Source organism: Nicotiana sylvestris, chromosome 1 (assembly GCF_000393655.2).
Source record: "Nicotiana sylvestris chromosome 1, ASM39365v2, whole genome shotgun sequence".
Taxonomy (NCBI): domain Eukaryota; kingdom Viridiplantae; phylum Streptophyta; class Magnoliopsida; order Solanales; family Solanaceae; genus Nicotiana; species Nicotiana sylvestris.
Window position 1 is genome coordinate 155,705,607 of NC_091057.1, and position 7,753 is coordinate 155,713,359.

Sequence of the window (7,753 nt, forward strand, 5' to 3'; positions counted from 1 at the left end):
TTCATGTCCGATCTCATGGGTCGAACAATACTCTTCAAATTCCCTTGAAGTTTACTCAACTCCATTGTCACTTCGGAGACACTTTAGCTTTTGTCCTGTCTCTTTTTCCTCCAGATCATGAAACTTTTGGAAAACTTGAAACATCTGATCTTTGATTTTCAAAATATAAACTCATAATTTTCGTGAAGCATCATCAATAAAAGTAACAAAATATTTGTTAACACCCATCGATTCAATTTTTGCAAACATCATAATATACCAATCAAGTATATTTCAATGACTGTAATGAGACTCTATGATGCTTACCAAATAAACAGTAGTCACAAGGTTTTACCGTTGTACCTTTGGCATAAGAAATGGGTGATTTCCTAGCAAGAATCTGCAATCCATGTTCGGTCATATGACCCATTCTTTTGTGCCACAAATCAGCAGAAATATCATCTTGTGTCACGTTCAATTCACCTTGGCATATTTCTGCATTTTTCCTGTACAATGTTTTACGAGCAACTCCTATTGCAATCACCAATGATCCCTTGGTGAGTCTCCACTTTTGATTTACAAAATAGTTCTCGTATCCATATTGGTCTAAAGCAATTCCCGAGATCAAGTTCATCCGCAAATCAGGTACATGTCACCCATCCTTTAGAACCAATGTGCACCCGACATTTGTCTTGATACAAATGTCACTGATCCTCGCAATCTTTGAGTAACTCGTGTTACCCATTCTCACAATTCCAAAATCACCTGCTATATATCTGCAAAAAATTTCTCTTATCGGTGTGGCATGGTAAGATAGTGTTGTATCAACCACCCATTCCGACTCTGGACCTGACTAGTGCATGCATTCATCTTCCTCATTTATAAAGAGGATAACACTATTATTGTGTTGCACCATGAAGTTGTGTTGTCGTTATTCTTCTGGCTATTGCTTTCACCTTTGCCCTTCTTTGGATTTGGGCAATCTCTTTTGAAGTGACCCGGTTGATCACAATTGTAGAAATTTCCGGCTCTTGATTTGGATCGGTTCTTAGACTTCCCACAAGCTCCGGATCTACCATAATTGCTCGAACTCCTTTGATAACTCTTGTCTCTACCTTCTGTGATGAGAGTCTGTCCTTGATTTTCAGACTTCTTTCTCATCTTCTCATTGAGTAGAAGAAACAATGTGACGTCTTTCAACTCAATGATAGTCTTACCGTGCAGGATGGTTGTTGTCAAATTATTGTACCAAGATGGTAACGAGTTCAATAGCAAGATGGCTTTATCTTCTTTCTCGATTTTCACTCCGAGGTTGACGACCTGTGTGATTAGTTCGTTAAATACATTTAAATATGACAAAAAATCTTTACCTTCACTCACGTGTAGGGCGTATAACTGCTTCTTCAAGTACAATTTATTTGTCAGTATTTTGGATATGTATAGACTTTCCAACCTTGTCTAAATGTCACATGTAGTGTCTTCATCAATGATGTTATTTACTACATCATCTGATAAGTTCAACCTGATTGCACTAGCAACCCTTTTGTGAGCATGTAATTTTTGCCCTGCAAAAAATACTCCTACAAAATTTACAAAAATAATTTTTTTATTGTTTTAGAATTTCTAGGAATTTCTTATTAATTCTTGTTTGCATTTAGTTGCATATTTAATATTCTAAAATCATAGAAAATACCATAAAAATTTTAATCCTCATTTCATGGCATTTTAGGTTTAATTGCATTTTTAGGAATTAATTACTAATTAATTGATAGAACTAGTACATGAAAATCACAACAAAATACATTAGGTGATGTTACATACATTATTATGTTGTTTAAATTAGTTAAGTGTTAGAAAATAAATAAGTTAGGATTTAATTATACAAAATAAAGATGATACTTTCTTCGAATTCGTCATACCGTCCATGGGTGATGGACCGTTTGAGTTTGTGGGTGGTGGTGAACTTCACACTGTTGATAGATGCATCGTCGCCTCCTCCGATGATCGTTTGAATGGTCCGGGCTGGGGAAGGTGGTTTGGACGGTCCCTGGTGTTGTTCCTGCCCTCGAACGAAGTTGGCCCTCCCACGTTCGATCATCAGCTCTTTCAAGTGTCCTTGGTGAAGCATGTTCACGACCTCCTGTCTTAGGCCGATACAATCCTCTGTTTCATGACCCCGCTCCTGGTGGAATTTGCAGAGGGCATTTGACTTTCTGGTGCTCGGGTCTCCATTTCACTTTTGGGTCGAGCTTCTCATATGCGTAGACTATTTCTGAGGTGGGAAACACAAAATTTGTGAGCAGATAATAAAGTGGGCATACCTTTCTCATTTCGGTGGATTCCCATTGGCGACCTAGTTGGACTTTCGTCGTTGCGTGGAGGTTGCATGAGGGTGCCTCTGACGTAAGGCCGATGTCTATCTCGATTAGGTCGGGATCTTGCTAGATCTCTCCTGCTGTCGTTTCACTGGTCTTACCTAGACTCTATTTGGACCGAGGTAAAACATTGGGTAGGTCCATTGAGATCGTCCTCGCCGGCTCTTACCTCGGCACAATAGACATTTTGTATCTCGTTCCAAGTGGTTGGAGGATATTTCATGAGTCAGCTTAGCAACTTTTTGGTCGCCCTCGACCCACTTCTGCTCAGCCCATTTTGGAAAGCATCTACCGCCATCCCCTCAGATATATTTGGAAGGGTCATTCTTACACGGTTGAACCGGGCAAGGAAGTCCCTGAGTCTTTCGCTAGGCGACTGCTTAATGGCGAATATGTCGTTCACCCTTCCCTCTGCTTTCTTGGCCCCGGCATGGGTGGTGACGAACTTGTCTGCCATTTCTTCGAATATTTCTATGGAACGCGTAGGTAGTTGTGGGTACTAAGTCAATGCTCCCCTGGTTAGGGTTTCTCCAAACTTTTTAAACAATATTGATGACACTTATTCTTTTGCGAGGTCATTGCCTTTTATTGCAGTGACATAGTGGGTCACATGATCCTCTAGGACTGTCATGCTGTCATATATTTTTAAGTGTGATGACATTTTGAAGGTCTTTGGTATGGCGTGCGGTTCATCCTCGTCTCTATATGGTTGCTCAACGAACCGACTGGAGTCTCTTTTTGGCAGAAGTTTTGAGGCGCCTGGTGTCACACCTCCTTTTTCCGTACCCGCGAGGGGACAAGGGAGTTTTTTCCAATTAAAGGACAATCGAAAGGGGATTTATTTGTTTATTTCAGAGTCGCCACTTGGGAGGTTTAGGGTGTCCCAAGTCACCAATTTTAATCCCGAATCGAGGAAAATAATGACTCTATATTACAGTCTGCGTACCAGAAATCCGGATAAGGAATTCTGTTAACCCGGGAGAAGGTGTTAGGCATTCCCGAGTTCCGTGGTTCTAGCACGGTCGCTCAACTGTTATATTCGGCTTGATTATCTGATTTTATACAAGTGTGAACTTATGTGCAAAATTTAACTTTTAACCGCTTTTATCATTTACTGTTTTTATCAAGAATTGCAACGTTGTGAAAATGTATCTCGAACCGCGTTACAATCAATGTACCCGTGGTCGTCGACACACTTTGACTCCGTTGAGATTTGGATTTGGGTCACATCAATGTGCACCCGAGTTTAAGGAAATTAAATTATTAAAGGCGCGCCTAAAGCGACTAGCGTATTTATTTTGGGTAAGACCGTGGAATTTTACTAAACGGTCCATCCCGAAGTCCAAATAATTTTTAAAGCAAATATTTACTGAGGGCCCCGCAATTTGTATTTTATTTGGCGAGGCTCATCTCATTCTTATTATTTTATTATTTTTTTTAAAATGAATTTGCAACGTCATGGACACGCACCTCGAACCACGCCACAATCAATGTACCCGTGATTAAAAACACATTTCGACTCCGTTGAGAATTGGATTTGGGTCACATAAATGTGCACCCGGGTTTAAGAAGGTAAGATTTATTAAGGCGCGTCCTAAAGAGTCTAACGTATTGTTATTTTAGGAGGGTTGTGAAATTTGCTAAACAACCCGTCCTGGAAACTAAATGCTTTGATAATATACGTTTAACGAGGGCCCCGCATCTTGTGCGTTTCTGTTTGTCGAAGCTCATCTCGTCTTTATTTTAACAGGATATCCTATAGCAACTACGTTTCTTGTCGCATTTGTCTCTACTAGTTGAGGTTAAAAATGACCCTATTCAATTACATGCTTGCAGGTTATTATAACGGAATCCCGAGTGCCTTTGCAGAATAAGAAAACATGACCATGCCCATGGGCAGCTAATCGAGCACCGTGGGCCCAAACCCAACCCACACGGTATTGGCTGGACCTGGGCCAATGCCTTTCTGATGAAAGGCTGCTGGGTTCATTTGATTCGGGCTCGACCTTCATGAGGTTGAGAAGTGCAGCCTTGCGCCGTTTATTTTAAAGCAATGGTTTGTCAATTATAAGGAGACAATTTATCAAAAGGACATGAAATTAACTAACATGGATAGTTCTATGTTTTAAGGACATGCTAACCATAAAAACCTAAGATACAACCTACTGCATTTGAGACCCTTTTATCTATCAACCTACATATACAAACTAGCATTCAATCACCACATATTGCCATCTATTGGGCACACAGGCTACCTTCAGTATCTAAACAAGGATGCAAACTATTACATATTACATGAATATTTAATGTAACCATCTATGTATAAAGACATTCTTCAGGACTTTCATTTATATTCATGCTCAAATTTCCCAATTACATTTGACAGTGCATTGGTTGTGTACCTGGTATAGAAGACAAAGAAGAAAGGAATGATCAGCTGGGCAGTATGCAGTAAACACAGCAACAGCAGATACACAGCAACAACACAGCAACAAAATCAACCAACAAAGATGAAGCTCCCGAGTAGTCGAGCAACAAACAACAATCCCCGGAATACAAGGACTAGCAGATAGTCGAATACCAAGCCAACAATCCCAGGAAAGAGTAGGGAAATAACAGCAGTAACTGAGGGTTCGAACGCAGTAAAACTACCAGTTCAACAACCATAAACAACTCAGCCAATGCAAGCAACAGAACTTGGCCAAGACAGCTTTGACCAATATGCACTCTTATACAACTTTCAGGCAGTGTTTGGTTACAATCTATTTGGAAACTAACTTATGTTTTTCAGCTTTCTTTGAACTCAGTAAACCTTTCTTTAGACTAAAAGTTTCAGCTTTAAGACTAAAATTCCAGCCTTTTCTCTCTTTTTTCTGAAGACTCAAAGTTCAGCTTTAAGTTCTCAAATGGCCTCTTTATAGGCCAAATGCACTAGTGCAGCTGAGCTGCCTGCCCTGCCAATTGGCAGAATGCCCATACCCTTTAAGCCCATGCCTAAGCATCTTTGGTGCCAGCCCCTTTGTTCCCCACGCCTGGTCTTTTGTTTAATCAAGAGTTATGGGCTCATTTTATTTAATCATTTTAAGCCCCATACTCTTATGTCTTGCTCCCCATTAGTATTAGTTTAATCTTAATTAGTACCCTACTTGCCAGCTTCATTTAAACTAACCTTTTCTGCCTTTTTCAAACCCCAGAATACCCCTGCTTGACCTTGATTATTACTGCCCTGCCTATTGCAGCATCAGGACATTTTTGAACTGATGAAAGTTCAAATTCAAGACTGCCTGGACTGAACCTTTTCAGTCAGTTTCACAATGCAAACGGACCATTTCAAACAATGCTGGGGCATTCAGTCAATGGCAAGGTTCAATTAGTCATGCAACATTATTAGCTCATTCGATTCATTAGTTACAGAAAACTGATTGACGACATTTATCGAGTCGACTATACTAATCATAACAGGTAATGATCAGTCGTTCAAATAAACAACACCTACAGGGACCTAAAGGGCTTCGGACAACTTGGTCAGTCACTAGGAACCTATATAAGTTTATTCATGCGACGACTATACTAATCGGACATGCTTATCATAGGATACATTTAAATCATACACAGAAACCAATCGACCAAATAAAAGGTCTTTACAGAGATGAAGAAATCCGAATGAAAAATAACAAAAAATAACAAACAAACACAACGAAACATGCTGACCACTTAATCAAAACTAACACAAAAGAAAGGAAAACTTACCGAAAATGTTTAAATCAAACAGACCCAAATCTGATTCAACTTCGAACTTTTGAGGCCGAACAAACTTTAATCAGGGTGTTCTCACATGAGAACACCTTGATTAAGGTCTATTAGACCTCAAACCCATGTCCAAACCGGCCGGATTCCCCAGGTGCATGTGTTCTAAAGTCTGGATTTCCAGATCTGATTTTTAGGGAGTTGTGGGTAGATTCGGACCAAACCAAGTTTGGTTTGGTCACGAGGAAGGTCAGGGGAGTGTCTGGTATGAAGATGGGATGGTTTGGCATAGATCCGGGTTCGACTCAAATCTTCAAATGAAGATTCGAGACGAACGAAAGTGATTCGAGGCTCGTGGTTAGTGGATTCGTGTTCAGGACAGTGAGGTGGTCCTAGGGTGTTCAGGAGGCGGTCATCGGCGTTCATGCCGCCGGCTTTAATGGCGAGGGATACTGGGGCGGCTGCTAGGGTTCGGGGGGTTTCAGATTTGGGTTTGGGGACGATGAAGGGTGGGGTTGGTATAGGGGGTGCGGGGTACGATAGGAGGCTTATATACGGGGAGGCTGATTGGATCTGAGCCGTTAGATCAGATGATCTCAACGGCTTAGATCTGATCCTGAGAAATGAGACGGGGTCGTTTGGTAGTTAAACGAGGTCGTTTGGTTTAAGTGGGGGGTTGGGTCAGACTGGTTATTGGGTCGGGTTTGAAAACGGGTCGTCGAAAGGGGTCCTGAGCCGTTGGATTGGCTGGGACGGACGGCTCAGATTGATTTGCCTGAAACGACGTCGTTTCAGGAGGTGCCTGGGCAGGCCTGGTTTGGACCGGGTCAGATCGTTGGTTTGGGCCTATTTTTGGTTTATTTCCTTGGCCCAAACCGTTTTCTTCATTCTTTTCTCCCTTTCTTTTTTCCTTTTTTTTTTTTTCTAATCTTAAAACTAAAAACAAAATGAAATTCAAACAAACATAATTATCAAAATATTTAAATAGGTTAAATCACACCCTAGAATATTTTTGTGAATTTTCTTTTACTGAATGAATTATGGTCTAATTACCAGGACATACACATTTTGTATTTTGTTTAATAATGTAAAAATGGACAAAATGGACAGAACCACACATGACTAGCAGCACACGTTACGGAAAATTGAAAATTGTACAGCGAGGTCCTTTGTTACTATTTCTTTTGGAGTGACTGTCCGTGAAGCAAAAATCACGTGCTTACAGCTGCCCCTCTTTGCACGAAGACACGAAGGGTTTTCGCGCAAAGATAAAGCGAGCGATTTTTGCCCGTCCGAATACTCCGTGTGAAGCATTTTTTGAAAGAGATTTGACCGAACCTTTGCTTCAGAGGTTTCCTACATATCCTGGGCTGAACAGGAATCAGGTCAATGTAGTTCGGGAAATTTTGGTAGCTGGGACTACCGTGTGACTGTATTGCTTGTTGTTGTTGTGCGCTGTTGTATGCTGCTGTAGGATGCTACTGCTCAACCGATCTCCCTGTTACATTGCTCTAAAAGGAAAACAAGAAGCTAAGCTAGACTGAGGATCATGAGATCTTATCCATCTTCCACTTGTTCTTGTTGCCTTGCTTTCTTGTCGGCTAACGCTTTCCTCTGACGCCTTTATTTTGTGAACTTGGAGATGATGTTGG